The sequence below is a fragment of the Scyliorhinus torazame genome, chromosome 17 (assembly GCF_047496885.1).
Source record: "Scyliorhinus torazame isolate Kashiwa2021f chromosome 17, sScyTor2.1, whole genome shotgun sequence".
Classification (NCBI taxonomy): Eukaryota; Metazoa; Chordata; class Chondrichthyes; order Carcharhiniformes; family Scyliorhinidae; genus Scyliorhinus; species Scyliorhinus torazame.
The window spans coordinates 101,022,559-101,038,953 of NC_092723.1; the positions used below are offsets into that span (position 1 = coordinate 101,022,559).

Genomic DNA, 16,395 nt, shown 5'->3' on the forward strand with positions numbered 1-16,395 from the left:
ATTAACAAGGGGATCAGGGGTTATGGGAGAAGGCAGGAGAATGGGGATGAGAAAAATATGGGCCGAGTGGCCTAATTCTGCTCCTATGTCTTATGGTCTTATGTGCAGGGTAGGTGGATTGGCCACACTAAATTGCCCCTTAATTGGAGAAAAAATAACTGGGTACTCTAAATTTTCCACAAAAAATAAAGGATGCAAATCTTAAATGAGTGCGGGGTGGGTATCTGAACCATGTGAAATTACCAGGTGCGTGCAGGCAGGAAGCAACCACCTCACCACCAGCTGACTCAATTGTAGATTGGGGCGGCCAAGCATCCAGGTTCAGCAGGTAGGGAGAAATGGGAAGAAGCTGGGTACAAGATTTATCCTGTAAGGCCACTGAAGTATTCTTTTCATCCCCCTTTGCAGTTTGTTTTACCATTAAACCTCTTGAATTCCCCCCTCTCCTACAGGACAGTCATCTTCTGGTGTCCCCCGTCCTCCCCCTCCCCCCTCCCTCCATAACATTCCTCCTCTCACTCCACTCCATCAACAACATGTTGGCTTTACAACACATCTGACTCCACATTTCAGCAATGCCTCTCTGCTGGTTTTCGTCCAGGACATGCTCTTCTCGAGTGATGCCAATTGAAGATCCTCCCGCTTGACTCAGGTGGCCTGGATGGAAATCACAAAGGAGGTCAGTTAATTGTATAAAGTAAGAGTGAAGGGCATTCGTTATTTGAGTACACATAATGAGACACTTATTGGCACTGGGGGAATAAGTAGGGTTAAGATCTAAACACTTGTAATGTTTCCCTTTGTGAATAAATCTAAACGGAATAAGGACTGACTTCTGGTGTCTTCCATCTCCAAATGGCCAATAGCAGGCTGGTAGTAGACAATGCTTGCCTAAAGGTAAAGTTTGGAAAGTCAGAACATTTTTAATGAAAGATTACAATCGGAGTAGCTTTTGTAAAGAATGGTTGGAAGCACGGGTCAATTTTCAGGGAATAAATTACCCACTGATGCTCCCAGATTCGGATTTCTGTGACCAGTAGAAGAATGAAGTGGATTATGTGGACACAGGTTATGTTTCTACCACGGAGGAAACAAGATATGGCCTTGGCACTGTCACCGTCTAATGAAAGTAAAATCAGAAGCACAGTAATTTTTGAGCTGGATACCCGTCAGTTAGACATTGAGGAAGGTTTGGCTCTTTCATTCGGTTTCATGGATGAGATTTACCAGAAAGATTGAGGATTAGAAGCCTACGAGGCATGGCCATTCTTTGATAGATTTGAAAACCTCAGGAGGCCATTCGGCCCATCAGGTCTGCACCTACCCTCTGAAAGAGCACCCTACCTACGCCCACTCCCCCGCCCTATCCTGTATGACTGGTTTAGCACAGTGGGCTAAACAGCTGGCTTGTAATGCAGAACAAGGCCAGCAGCGCGGGTTGAATTCCCGTACCGGTCTCTCCGAACAGGCGACGGAATGTGGCGACAAGGTGCTTTTCACAGTAACTTCATTGAAGCCTACTTGTGACAATAAGCGATTATTATTATTATCTATCCCCGTAACCCCACCTAACCTGCGGATCTTTGTACACTAGGAGCAATTTAGCATAGCCTGCACATCTTTGGACTGTGGGATGAAAATCGGAGCACCTGGAGGAAACCCACAAAGACACATGTAGAACATGCAAACTCCACACAGACAATCACCCAAGGACAGAACTGAACCCGGGTCCCTGACACTGAGACAGCAGTGCTAACCACTGTGCCACCATGACAGATGGTCATTCGTTGGTCGTAGCCACCATGCCTCCTTGTGGGAGCTGCCTTTCATTTTTCAGAGCCTCGAACATGGTCACCTCCAGCCAGATCTCTCCCCGGTCTGGAGTCAGGACCGCTATCGTTCAGAAATCACTGCTCAGGAATCTGCACCTCCATCAGTACGGGTTCATGGACTGGTTGAAGAGAGGACACGGGCAGCCAAGGCGAGCAGAGTCAGGGTGTACTGAATGTCAGAGGAATGATCTGGTGGATGACATCAAGGCCAAAGCCATTGAGGGTCCATAAAACGTGGTATTCCAGCCCAGTGAACTAGAGGTGGCTCAGAGATAATCCTTGTTCAGGCAGAATTTATCACCAGTGGCAGGCGGGCCCCAAAACCTCCCCCAGAGCTTCAGCTCCACAACCGGAGTCATATTTCAGAAATCCGCTCCATGCCAACCCACTTGTCGAGGAGTTTCCTCTATGGGATGATCGAACTTTCCCTTGCCAGCCATCCAGACACACCACGATGTTCCACCTGGAGGATGTTAGAATTCTGTGTGGAGGGCTCTCCATGTGGAAGTCCTCCCTTTGTGTATTGGGGATGCGCTATAAAAGGTGGTGCACTTGGCAGTCCCATGCAATGGACTGTCAAGTCGATTTACGGACCCTAGGGCCACCAGTAATTTCTGTGGCCTCAAGGAATCCGTGTTTCACATCTATATAGAGTGTGAGGTGTTGTGCCTCTTCAATTTTCTGAGGGGACAATCAGTCTTTAATAACTTCACAAAAGGCGGCAAGCGGGTATAAGACCATAAGACATAGGAGCAGAATTAGTCCACTCGGCCCATCAAATCTGCTCCGCCATTCAATCATGGCTGACACTCAGTGATTTGGCCTCCACAGCATTCTGCGGCAAAGAGTTCCACAGATTCACCACCCTCTGGCTGGAGAAATTCCTCCTCATCTCTGTTTTAAAGGATTGTCCCTTTAGTCTGAGATTGTGACCTCTGGTTCTAGTTTTTCCTACCAGTGGAAACATCCTCACCACTTCCACTCTATCCAGGCCTTGCAGTATCCTGTCAGTTTCGATAAGATCCCCCTTCATCCTTCTAAACTCCCAACAAGTACAGACCCAGAGTCCTCAACCACTACTCATATGACAAGCTCTTCATTCCAGGAATCATTCTTGTGAACCTTGTCCGGACCCTTTCCAAGGCCAGCACATCCTTCCTTAGATACGGGCCCATATAAGCTGGAAAGTTCTATGGAGGAAACATTTTTGTCTATTGTGATACTTTGGCAGCTTATTTGTGATCTGCAAATCCATTCATATTCTCTTTCCCCTGTCCCCACAAACAGTGGGAAAATGAAAACGGAAAATGTTGTAAACACTCGGGGCAGATCTGAAGCCTCTGTGGTGAGAGGAGCAAGAGTTAACATTTCAGGTCTATGACCTGTCAACAGAATTGTGGGCCTGAAAGCATTAACCTACAGATGCTGCCTGACCTCCTGAATGTTAGCGGCAATTTCCATTTAATTTCAAATCTGTTATAGCTGGCTTCCAGTCACCCCAGTTTCAAATCCAATCCTTACAATAGTTGTTTCCTTTTGTAAACTGCTGATAATCAATCGCTGGATTTAATTATCTGTTTTTGAATGAAACGGTGGATGAATCACAGAAACACAACTGCATTTTGTTTAAAAAAGATATACTGTTTAAAATTTGTAACAGCTTCTGCATTGTAAATTCTCTGATTTCTATGATAACAGTTCAAATTAACATGACTCTGAGTGCAGTGCAGTTCAGAAATACAGCATGTGGCATTCTGAGGTGCACACATTACACTTACAATTACAGGTTATATTTGCAGAAACATCAGCCTTCTATCAGTGAGACTAGTTGCACATGAACAATATTATGCAGGTGGGGATGGGTGGGCGCATGCGCAAACAGCACATCTGCGGCTCCAAGGAGCACGGACGCCGAGGGCAGGAGAGCAGCTTGGTGAGGAACTGTACACAATCTGAAATGATATTTAAAAAAAATACACCATGGTTTCAGGGGGGGGTGGGGGTGGTGCTGGCCCTTTTATCATCAGGACCAAAATTACGACAACAAGAACATATATATATATATATATATACACAGTAACCGTTAACTGGAACGAGAGCGGCTCGCTTACCTTGCTGGGCTCGGCGAGTGTTTGGCTAGCGGTGTTTCCTGGGAGTTGTAGTTTTAAGGACCCGGGCCGTTCGTCACTTCCTGCGGCCAGCGGCGGCCGGGAGAACTACAGCTCCCGAAGGGCACCGCGCCCACCCGCGCACTGAGACGGCCGAGGCCTCCCACCTCCTTCCTGCCGCCGGTTCGGTTCCTCAGGTCCCGGAGGGGGTGGAAAAGAAGCGGTTCTCGGGAGCAGGAGGTAAATAATTCCCTTTTGCAACTGCACCAGAACTTCGGCATGCGTCCTTTATTTCTCATTCCAGACGAGAAATGGAGGTGCATTACTTAATTGGCTTATACAGGAATGTTCAATATCTTTCAACGAGTGGTGTTGATTTTGATGCTTTGAGGGACGTGAAGACTTTAACCCATTAATCCAGGCAGAAATGCAAGTTAAAACCTCCACGGCAACATCTCTAATCGGAATAATTAAATGCCAGAATATTGGGTGCAATGTAATGTCAGAATAATACCGCGGTAATGCAAATTTGGGTGGTTTGTAAACAAAAAAACATATACCCAGTACTTTTCCATCAAGACCCTGCCCCTTTAACTTGATGCAGGATTTTATATTTCCTGTTCAGAATTTATTTGAGCAACGTAGGTTGACAACGTAAGGGCAGCACGGTAGCCTTGTGGATAGCACAATTGCTTCACAGCTCCAGGGTCCCAGGTTCGATTCTGGCTTGGGTCACTGTCTGTGTGAAGTCTGCATATCCTCCCCGTGTGTGCGTGGGTTTCCTCCGGGTGCTCCGGTTTCCTCCCACAGTCCAAAGATGTGCGGGTTCGGTGGATTGGCCATGATAAATTGCCCTTAATGTCCAAAATTGCCCTTAGTGTTGGGTGGGGTTACTGGGTTATGGGGATAGGGTGGCGGTGTTGACCTTGGGTAGGGTGCTCTTTCCAAGAGCCGGTGCAGACTCGATGGGCTGAATGGCCTCCTTCTGCTCTGTAAATTCTATGATAACCACAATATCTGTTTCTAGATTCTTTGATAACGTTAAGTATAGCAGAGCTTTTTGTTGTTTGGTCTGTGCGCATATTTCACACCTAAATTAATGTGACTGATTACTTTTCCATCTGGCATTTTCAGTCAGGGATGTGCACCTGAATGTAAAATTTGGATGAACGTGTGAAATTGATCTTTTTTGTGTGGACATTGTAGCTGGCTTTAAATGTTGCATTTAGTTTCAAAGGTTTTACATACTCTGGAACATTTGAAATTTTAAAATTAAAGTTGTATAGCTTGTATACCCTTATTCTATTTTTGTCACTTCCACATGTTGAAGCTCTTCAAGCATCTTGTTAAATGATTTGCATAAATGATATATTTTGATTTCCAGTAGAAGGTTCATAGAATTTACAGTGCAGAAGGAGGCCATACGGCCCATCGAGTCTGCACCGGCTCTTTTCAAAGAGCACCCCACCCAAGCACCCACCTCCACCCCATCCCCACAACTCAGTAACCGTACCCAACACCAAGGGAAATTTTGGACACTAAGGGCAATTTAGCATGGCCAATCCACCTAACCTGCACATCTTTGGACTTGGGAGGAAACCGGAGCGCCCGGAGGAAACCCACGCACACGGGTAGAACGTGCAGACTCCGCACAGACAGTGAACCAAGCCGGGAATTGAACCTGGGACCCTGGAGCTGTGAAGCAATTGTGCTAACCACCATGCTACCGTGCTGCCCTTGTTTTCCAGCTGGATAAAATGTCTTGTCCTTCTCCAAGTCCTTCCATGGCTTCACTTCCTCCATATCTCTGTAACCCCCTCCAGTCCTACAACTCACCAAGATACCTGCACACCGCTTATTTTAACCTCAATCTGCATTGTTTTATTTTTAATTATTCCACCATTCTTGGCCATACCTTCAGTTGCTTAGGCCCTAAGCTCTGGAATTCCCCTCTTAAACATCTCCATCTCTCTTTCCCCTTTAAGATGTTCCAAGGTCTACATTTGGCGCTGGTTAACGGCACCTTTTTGATGCGCATCTGATGTCCATCCCAAATTCACAATCATTTAAGTGCTTTTGATGAACAGAATGTGAACATGTAGGCAAATATAGCAGCCAGTTTGTGTAGCACAGCAAATAAAATATATAAACAGTGCATAATTCATCAATGTATCTGTTGAGGAAAACTTGCTGTTCAGGGCTCTGAAAACCCTCTCCACTATCTACAAAGCACCAGTAAGAGTACAACAGAATAAGGAAGACATTGTACTGTGGGAAAGAGACGATGACCTTGAGGGGGCAAGGACAGGATCCATTTGGTTAAGAGTTGAGAAGCAAAAAGGGACTATTTTGGCTGCAAGTAGTAAGCGAGATAGGCAAACAAATTTGGTAGGAAATCTGAGATATGAAGGAATTATAGAGTGATGATATTGTTGGAATTAATTACTAAAATACCTGTTGGGATAGTGTTAGAGTAAAGGGCAAGGAGGGGGAGAAATTTCTGAAATATGTCCAGGAGAACTTCCTGGACCAGTGTGTTCTTAGTCTAACTTGGAAGCAAATATTGTTGGATCTGGTACTGGGGAATGAGGTGGGCCAAATTTTGGTGGGGGAGCACTTGGGTAAGAGTGAACCTGGTATCATAACATTTAGACTAATAATGGAGAAGAGCAAGAAACAATTTAAAGTACACAAGTAAATTGAAAAAGAGTTAACTTCAAATGGGGTGAAAGGAGTGCTAGCCAGGATAAGATGGAACAAAACGTTGGCAGGAGAAACTGAAATGGAACATTGGGTGATCTTTAAGGAGGAGATGCTTCAGGTATAGGCTAGGTACATTTCAACAAGGATGAAACATAGGGGAACCAGTCAGGGGTCCTTAGATAATGCGGGAGATAGAGAATGTGATTAAATAAAAAGTGTGCGTGTGATGTCTGCCTGGTGAATTCTTCAAGAAAAATAGGTTGAATCACAGGGTCCCTACAGTGCAGAAGGAGGCCATTCGGCCCATCGAGTCTGCACCGATCCTTCGAATTAGCACACTGCCCATTTACGAGTGTCCACCCCGCCCTATCCCTGTAATCCCTGCTTTTGCACCATGTTTGCACCATGCGTGTCTTGAGGCACAGATCATTCCTTCCAACAGAGACCCCGGTTCATGGAGATGTTGTAGCAGTGCCAGCTTTCCACTTTTGATTTCAGATGCAATGTCATCATTCCCTGGGCTTTACCACTAGCAGATGGTAAATGGCCTTGTTGATCTTTACCACAGTGGGCTCGCTGTTCAACTTCTCCATGACAGGAAAGGCTGTGGTAGTGCTGAAAGCTTCATCAGTAATGATGTTGTCCGCTGTGTAGAATTCAATCTTGCATCTGCTTGCTGGATTGAGTGATAATCACCCCTGTCTTTGACTTCAAGGGACTGATTTGATTGCTGCTGAACCTTTGCCTCATTTTTGCAGAAGGAATTGGGGAGGCAATATTGGATTAATGGCGCCATTCCAGAATGTTCAGGGTGTTATGTGAGAGTACCTTTAAGAAATGGGTGCTTAAGAAATGTACCTTTAAGAAATGGGTGTTTATCAGTGATGTCAGAGTGTGAGTGGAGCTGGGCTGTCTGTCAGCTTTTAACTTTCGTTTTAGGCTGTTTGCTGCAGGGTGTGTTTTAGTTTCGTTTTCAGTGTTGGCGCTGAAGCCAGACCAAGCAGGTGTACTGCTGTTCTCTCTGCCATCAAAAGACTATCTCTAGATCATTTGGTGATTTCAGAATTATACATTTTCTCAGTAGTTTTCACAGTAAACCTACTGTGCTTCTGTTAAAAGGTGGTTCTTTTGTCTTCTGGATGTTGTTTGGGAAATTATTAAGCATTACTTAGTGTTGTATCCTTTGGGGGTTGTATTTGAATTGATGGTTGCTAAGATGTTCACTGTTTTAAAAAGGTTAACTTGAGTTCATAGAATAAACATTGTTTTGCTTTAAAAAATACTTTTCCATTCCTGCTGTACCACACCTGTAGAATGGGCCGTGTGCTCCCCATGCCACAATCTATTAAAAGTTGTGTCTCAGGTGAACTCCATGATACACTTTGGGGTTCTCTAAACCCTGGCCCATAACAAATTGGGGGCTTGTCCGGGATAAAGTCTATCTATTGGATTGGCTTAGTGAACTTAAAGACAGTGAGGAGTGAGCATATTGTGGTTGCTTTTCAGATGTGGTATTCTAGTTTAAGTGGGGAGTGTTGTGGACAATGGCTCTTTTAGAAGCTCTGAAGGTTTTGGGGGTGGAGACGGTCACACGCAGTACCTTACGGACAGAGACACAAAGCCGACTGTTAGATTTGACAAAAACATTGCAGTTAACATTACCTGACAAAATGCGAAAAGATGAGGTCATTATGGCAGTGGCTAAGCATTTAAAGTTGCCTGAGATATAGTTTCACTCATTGGAAATGGCAAGAATTCAGTTACAAATTAAACAAATGGAACACGAGAGAGAATTAAAGCAGCTTGAATATGAAAGAGAGTAAAAAGAGAGAGAGAGGAAAAAGGAAAGGAGAGAGAAGAAAGGAGAAAAGAAAGAATAGCCCGAGCAGAACAAAAAGAAAGAAGAAAGGGAGATACAGATCAGGGAAAAAGATAAAGAGAGAGAGTTTGAACTTCAGAAAATGGACATGAAACATGACAGTCAGTTAAAATTGGCAGACATGAGAAATACTCAAATGGTAAAGGTAAAGGTGATCTGATGGGAGATAATAAGGAGGGTGTACCTCAGATTAAAGAAGAAATTCAGGAGAGTGGAAGAGACATGAAAAGTTTCAAATGTTTTCACTGTAATAAACGGTGATTGAAGAAAAGCACTGGGAAGGCTGATGTGGTAAAACAGGATAAGACAGTGGGGTTTGTTAAAGTGGTAAAGGAAAGCCCAAGGGAAGCGAAGGAGGTGCAAAAGATTGTACAGCTTGATTAAGAGGTGATTGATGAGAAAGTGCCAGATCTCTTTAAAGAATTTACTTGTGTGGGTAAAGGTTACTCATGTGTATCAGGAGGAGCAGGTAAAGAAGTCACAATTTTAAGAGATATGGGAGCTAGTCAGTTTTTAATGGTAAGACATGAGGAGTTATGTAGTTTGGGAAGAATATTGCCAGAAAAGGTGGTAATATGTGGAATTCGGGATGAGAGGAGTATAGTGTTCCATTATATAAGGTAAGGTTGGAAAGTCCAGCGAAGAGTGGTGAAGTGGTAGTAGGAATAAAAGAGAAACTATCTTGTCCAGGAATACAGTTTATTTGGGGTATTAATATGGCTGGATCGCAGGTGGGAGTGATGCCTACTGTGGTTGATAAGCCAGTGGAAAATCAGACAACTGAAGTGTTGAAGGACGAATATCCTGGGACTTTTCCAGATTGTGTAGTAACAAGGTCGCAAAGTCACAGGTTAAGACGAGGAGAAATCAACGAGTGAAGTTGAAGTGCAATTATCAGAAACGATTTTTGATCAGATGGTTGAACAAGAGCAGGTGTAGGATGAGGCGGATATTTTTACTTCAGGAAAATTGGCGGAGTTACAACAGAAAGATGTATTGTGAAGGGGAGGCAGTTGAACGCGAATGTGCGGAGGCTTTTGAATGTTATCATGATGCCGGCGAGGGAGGGGGAGGCGGAGATAGTGGTGGTGATGGACGCTGAGAAAGCCTTCGATTGGGTGGGGGTACCTGTAGGAGGTGCTGAAGAGGTTTGGGTTTGGAGAGGGGTTTGTCAGGTGTGTTAGGTTGTTGTATGACGTCCCGATGGCGAGTGCGGCCACAAACAGGAGGAGGTCCGAGTACTTTCGGTTGCACCGAGGAACGAGACAGGGGTGTCCCTTATCCCCCCCTGCTCTTCGCACTGTCGATTGAACCCCTGGCTATGGCACTGAGGGAGTCGAGGAACTGGATGGTGCGTGGTGGGGAGGAGCATAGGGTGTCACTTTATGTGGACGACCTGCTGCTGTATGTGGCGGACCCGGTGGGAGGAATGCCGGAGGTAATGAGGATTCTTAGAGAATTCGGGGACTTTTTAGGGTACAAGCTCAACATGGGGAAGAGCGAGCTGTTCGTAGTTCATCCAGGGGACCAGGAGAGGGAGATTGGCGAGCTCCCATTAAAAAAGACGGAGAGGAGCTTCAGGTATCCAGGTGGGCAGGAGCTGGGGGGCCCTGCATAGGCTTAATTTTACAAGGCTGGTGGAGCAAATGGAGGAGGAGTTCAAGAGGTGGGACGCGTTGCCGCTGTCCTTGGCAGTCAATCAAAATGACGGTGCTCCCAAGGTTTTTGTTCCTGTTCCAGTGCCTCCCCGTGTTTATCCAAAATGCTTTTTTCAGGCGGGTTAACAGGAGTATAATGGGGTTTGTGTGGGTGCGAGGGACTCCGAGGGTAAGAAGGGTGTTCCTGGAGCGGAGTAGAGATAGGGGGGGGGACTGGCGCTGCCCAACCTCTGTGGATACTACTGGGCCGCCAATGCGACGATGGTGCGCAAGTGGATGATGGAGCGGGAGGGGGCTGCATTGAAGAGGCTGGAGACGGCGTCTTGTGTGGGTACGAGTCTGGGGGTGCTGGCAACGGCGCCGCTGCCGCTCCCTCCAAGGAGGTATACCACGAGCCCGGTGGTGGTGGCTGCCCTCAAAATTTGGGGGCAGTGGAGGCGGCACAGGGGGGGAAGTGGGGGGCCTCGGCGGGGACCCCATTACGGGGGAACCACCGGTCGCCCCAGGAAGAACGGGTGGAGGGTTTGCGGGGTGGCACAGGGCAGGGATACGAAAGCTGGGGGACCTGTTTGTGGACGGGAAGTTAGCGAGCCTGGGTGAGCTGGAGGAGAAGTACGGGCTCCCCCCGGGGAACACCTTCAGGTACTTACAGGTAAGGGTGTTCGTCAGATGGCAGGTGGTGGAATTCCTGCGACTATGGCCACACACAGTACAGGACAGGGTGCTCTCGGGGGGGTGGGTGGGAGTGGGGAAGATCTCGGAAACGTACCAGGTGATGCAGGAGGAGGAGGAGGCCTCGGTGGTGGAGGTAAAAGGTAAGTGGGAGGAGGAGTTGGGAGAGGAAAATGAGGAAGGGATGTGGGCAGATGCCTTGGGGAGGGTGAACTCTTCCTCATCGTGCGCGAGGCTCAGCCTCATACAATTTAATGTGCTGCACAGGGCACACATGACCGGGCCATGGATGAGTCAGTTTTTTTGGGGTGAGGACAGGTGTGTTAGGTGCTCAGGGAGCCCAGCAAACCACACCCATATGTTTTGGGCATGCCCAGCGCTGGAGGAATTTTGGAAGGGCGTAGCGAGGACAGTTTCGAGGGTGGTAGGATCCAGGGTCAAGCCGGGCTGGGGACTCGCAATATTTGGGGTGGCAGAGGAGCCGGGAGTGCAGGAGGCGAAAGAGGCTGGAATTCTGGCCTTTGCGTCCCTGGTAGCCCGGCGAAGGATTCTTCTTCAGTGGAAGGATGTGAGGCCCCCAAGCATGGAATCCTGGATCAACGATATGGCAGGGTTTATTAAGTTGGAGAGGGTGAAATTCGCCTTGAGAGGGTCGGTACAAGGGTTCTTTAGGCGGTGGCAACCGTTATTAGACTTCTTGGCAGAACGGTAGACATTGGTCAATGGCAGCAGCAACTCGGGGGGGGGGGGGGGGGGGGGGCACTTTATTTTTTTTTTGTCTTTGTTATTTACACTGGAGGGTCGTGAGGGGGTGTATATACTTGTTGTATTAAGTCGGGGGGGTTAATGTTAATTTATTATTTATGTACAGGGGGGAAGGGGGGTATAGAGGGTTGTTTTTCTGGCCTGTGTTTTGTACTTAACCCTGTTGGGTTTCATTTTCATTTTGTTATTGAAATTTTATGAAAACCTTTGATAAAAAAATTTTTAAAAATAAAAACAACAAAGATGTAGAAATAAGTACCAGAAAGCATACATGGAAGAGGAATCTGAGTGTATACCAGAGTGTTATTACCATAAAAGTGATGTCTTGATGAGAAAATGGAGACCTTTACATATGGAGGCGGATGAAAAGTAGGCAGAAGTTCATCAAGTAGTATTGCCGGTAGGGTATAAAAAGGAGGTGTTGCGAGTTGCACATGAGGTATCGGTGGGAGGTCATTTGAGAATGAGGAAAACTCAAGCTAAAATCCAAAAACATTTTTACTGGCCTGGACTACATAAAGATGTAGTTAAATTTTGTCAATCATGTCACACATGTCAAGTGATAGGGAAATGTCAAGTGATAAGGAAACCTCAAGCAGTGATAAAACCAGCACCCTTAATACCCATTCAAGCATTTGAGGAACCTTTTACACGGGTCCTAATTGATTGCGTCGGACCGCTTCTAAAACAAAAAGTGGAAATCAATATCTTTTGACTATAATGGATGTGTCTACTAGATTTCCAGAGGCCATTCCAGTAAGTAATACCACAGCTAAAAAGATTGTGGAGGAGTTACTTAAATTTTTTACTAGATATGGACTACCCACAGAAATACAATGGGATCAAGGATCAAATTTTACCTCAAGTTTATTCAAAGAAGTTATGGATAGCTTAGGAATAAAACAATTTAAATCAACTGCGTACCATCCAGAATCGCAGTGAGTGTTAGAAAGGTGGCATCAGACATTAAAGACAATGCTGAGGGCTTATTGACAAGATTATCCAGAGGATTGAGATAAAGGAATTCCATTCGTACTGTTTGCAATTAGGGATGCACCTAATGAGTCAACCAAATTAAGTCCGTTTGAACTAATTTTTAGTCATGAGGTAAGAGGACCACTTAAATTGATTTAAGGAAAAATTGATGTGTGAGAAATCGGAAATTACATGATTGGATTACGTGTCAAACTTTAGGGAACGATTAAATAGAGCAAGTGAATTGGCCAGACAACAGTTAAAAGTTGCAAAAATGTGATGAAACGTTAGCGGACAAGAATTCCAAAGTTCGTAGTTTTGCCAGTGGAGATAAAGTTTTAGTGTTGTTACCAGTGGTAGGTGAACCTTTAAAAGCAAGGATTTGTGGACCTTATCAGATTGAAAGGAAATTATGTGGAAAAAATGCCGGATAGAAGGAAAACTCACCGAGTGTGTCATGTGAATATGCTTAAAAGGTACTTTTGAAAGGGAAGGAGAGGGAAAGGAGGAGTTTTAATGATTCTAACTCAAAGTGACGAACCAAATCCAGATGACTGAATTTGACATACCTCAAATTAAATTGGAAAATGAGGATGTTCTTAAAAATTGGGATAACTTGTTGAGTTACCTTCCAGAGGAAAAACGGACTGACCTGAAAGAGTTATTGATATCACGTTGGCAAGTTTGTGGAGATAAATTGGGAAGTAGTAAAATGGCTATCCATGTAAACGTGGGAAATGCTGTTCCAATCAAACAACATCCATACAGACTTAACCCTTTAAAATTGGTACAAGTTAGCAAAGAGATTGAGAGTATGCTTCAAAATGGCATAATTGAAGTTGGTTGCAGCCAATGGAGCTCACCCATAGTGATGGTACCAAAACCAGACAGTACCCAACGGTTGTGTGTGGATTATAGAAAGTTTAATGCAGTTACAAGAACAGACTCTTATCCTATCCCACGTTTGCAGGATTGCATTGAGAAAGTGGGACATTCAGCTTTTATTTCCAAACTGGATTTACTTAAAGGTTACTGGCAGGTACCTTTATCTGAAAGGGCGAAGGAGATTTCAGCTTTTGTGATTCCAGATGGTATATACCAATTCAAAGTTTTATGCCATTTGGCATGAAAAACGCCGCAGCCACATTTCAGCGGTTAACTAACAAAATCATTTCGGATTTATCCAATTGTGCGGTATACATCGACGATCTGGTAATTTTCAGCCAGACATGGAAAGAACATTTAAAACATCTGATGGAGTTATTCGATCGACTTCAGGAGGTGCGTTTGGTGATAAACCTAGCCAAAAGTGAATTTGGAAAAGCCCAAGTCACTTTCCTTGGCCATACAATCGGACAGGGTCGAATGGTCACAAGGGATGTGAAATCAACAGTTATTGAGGAGTTTTCAATACCCTCAAGCCGAAGGGAAATAATGCGATTTCTTGGTATGTGTGGATTTAATCGAACATTTGTGCAAAAGTTTTGTAGCGTTGCTGCACTGGTGGACTTGTTGAAGAAACGCGAACATTTTAATGGACAGCGGAGTTTCAACAGGCATTTGGCAGCCTGAAAGCTGTGATAACCAATGCTTCTATGTTGGAGAATTACAAGGGACTTTGTGATCAGATTGAATTACAGTATCTGACTTTGAAGAGACATGCCGAGGCGTAGAGAAATGGACGGATCATGCCGAGATCTTCTTGTTCAAAGAGACTGTCAATCGAGAAAGATTTCAGTTGGAAGAAGAATGGGGAAAAAATGGACTATATTATTATACCTGTTTGCGTGTGTTGTTTTTTGAAACAAAAAAGTATATTTACTGTGTGCATTTCTTAAAGGATAGTGGAAAGGTGAAAAATGAAACCATCTTGAAGTTAATGGGTTTTTTTTTCTTGGGGGGAGGTGTCATGTGAGAATACCTTTAAGAAATGGATGTTTATCAGTGATGTCAGAATGTGGGTGGAACTGGGCTGTCTGTCCGCTTTTGACTTTCGTTTTAGGCTGTTTGCTGCAGGGTGTGTTTTAGTTTCATTTTCAGTGTTGGAGCTGAAGCCAGACCAAGCAGCTGTACTGCTGTTCTCTCTGCCATCAAAAGACTATCTCTTGATCATTTGGTAAATTCAGAATTATAAATGTTCTCAGTAGTGAATGTAAACCTACTGTGCTTCTGTTCAAAGGTGTTTCTTTTGTCTTCTGGATGTTGTTTGGGAAGTTATTAAGGATTACTTAGTGTTGTATTCTTTGGGGGTTGTATTTGAATTGATGGTTGCTAAGATGTTCACTGTTTTAAAAAGATTAACTTGAGTTCATAGAATAAACATTGTTTTGCTTTGAAAAATACTTTTCCATTTCTGCTGTACCACACCTGTAGAGTGGGCCGTGTGCTCCCCATGCCACAACCTGTTAAAAGTTGTGGGTCAGGTGAACTCCATGATACACTTTGGGGTTCTCTAAACCCTGGCCCATAACAAGGGGCAGAGAAACCTGGGGGTGCATTTAGATAAATATTTGAGGGGGCAGTGAGTACAAAACATATGGGATGTTGTATATAGAATTACACCGTAATTGGTAGAACTCTCACGAGTATTGACAGGCAGAGAGATCTGGGCGTGCGTGTCCACCGATCGCTGAAAGTGGCAACGCCTGTGGATAAGGTGGTCAAGAAGGCATACAGCATGCTGGCCTTCGTCGGTCGGGGCATTGAATATAAAAATTGGCAAGTCATGTTGCAGCTGTACAGGACCTTAGTTTGGCCTCATTTGGAATATTGTGTACAATTCTGGTTGCCACACTACCAGAAAGATGTGGATGCTTTGGAGAGGGTACAGAAGTGGTTTACTTGGATGTTGCCTGGTGTGGAGGGCATTAGCTATGAGTAGTGGTTAGATAAACTCGATCTGTTCTCACTGGAACGACGGAGGTTGAGAGGCGACCTGATAGAGGTCTACAAGATTATGAGTGGCATGGACAGAGTGGATAGTCAGATGCTCTTTCCTCGGGTAGAAGAGCCAAGTACTAGGGGACATAGGTTCAAAGTGCTTGGGGAAAAGTATAGAATAGATGTACGAGGCAAGTTTTTATACACAAAGGGTGGTAAATATATGGAACCCGCTGCCTGGGGAGGTGGTGGGAGCAGGTACGATGGCGGCATTTAAGGGGCATGGTCAGCGCAGGCTTGGACGGCTGAACTGTTCCTGTGCTGTACTGTTATTTGTTCTTTGGGCTTCATGAATAGAGACATTGAGATCAAAAGAAACACTGAACCTTTATAAAGCTCTTTTATGTGAGGGAGTTCCAGGGCCAAGAGATGTTAGTTAGAAGGTTAGGATGGAAAAGCTGGGGTTATCTTCTTGGAGGAAAGGCGATTGAGGGGAAATTTGATAGAGGTTTACACGATTATGACCGGTTTGAACAAGGTAGACTAGAGAAAAACTGTTCCCATTAGCTGATACAAGGACTAGGAGACATAGATTTAAGGTTTTGTCCAAGAGATGCAGGTGTAATGTGAAGGACGTTTTTATTCTGTGAGTGACACTGACCTGAACCCCTTGCCCACATGGATAGAACATAGAACAATACAGCGCAGTACAGGCCCTTCGGCCCACGATGTTGCACAGAAACAAAAGCCATCTAACCTACACTATGCCATTATCATCCATATGTTTATCCAATAAACTTTTAAATGCCCTCAATGTTGGCGAGTTCACTACTGTGATGGAAGCAGAGACGGCCGATGGTTTTTAAAAGGAAATGATCACTTGAATGAAATAATTTCTTCAGGCAACGGAGGTAGATCTGACA

General features: G+C 44.8%; 1 protein-coding gene across 4 annotated transcripts in view; it reads left to right on the plus strand.

The window, feature by feature from the left end:
* The first annotated feature begins 3,695 nt into the window (after positions 1 to 3,695).
* The window catches only part of cdip1 (cell death-inducing p53 target 1), a 72,831-nt gene continuing 60,131 nt past the window's right edge, over positions 3,696 to 16,395 (plus strand). The window contains exon 1 of one of the 4 annotated variants that reach the window (XM_072480793.1): positions 3,696 to 3,765. The gene's annotated coding sequence lies outside the window, so the exon portion shown is untranslated. Of the gene's footprint in view, positions 3,766 to 4,050; positions 4,181 to 16,395 lie in introns of those variants that run through there. The other 3 variants (XM_072480796.1, XM_072480795.1, XM_072480792.1) reach the window with 3 other exon arrangements.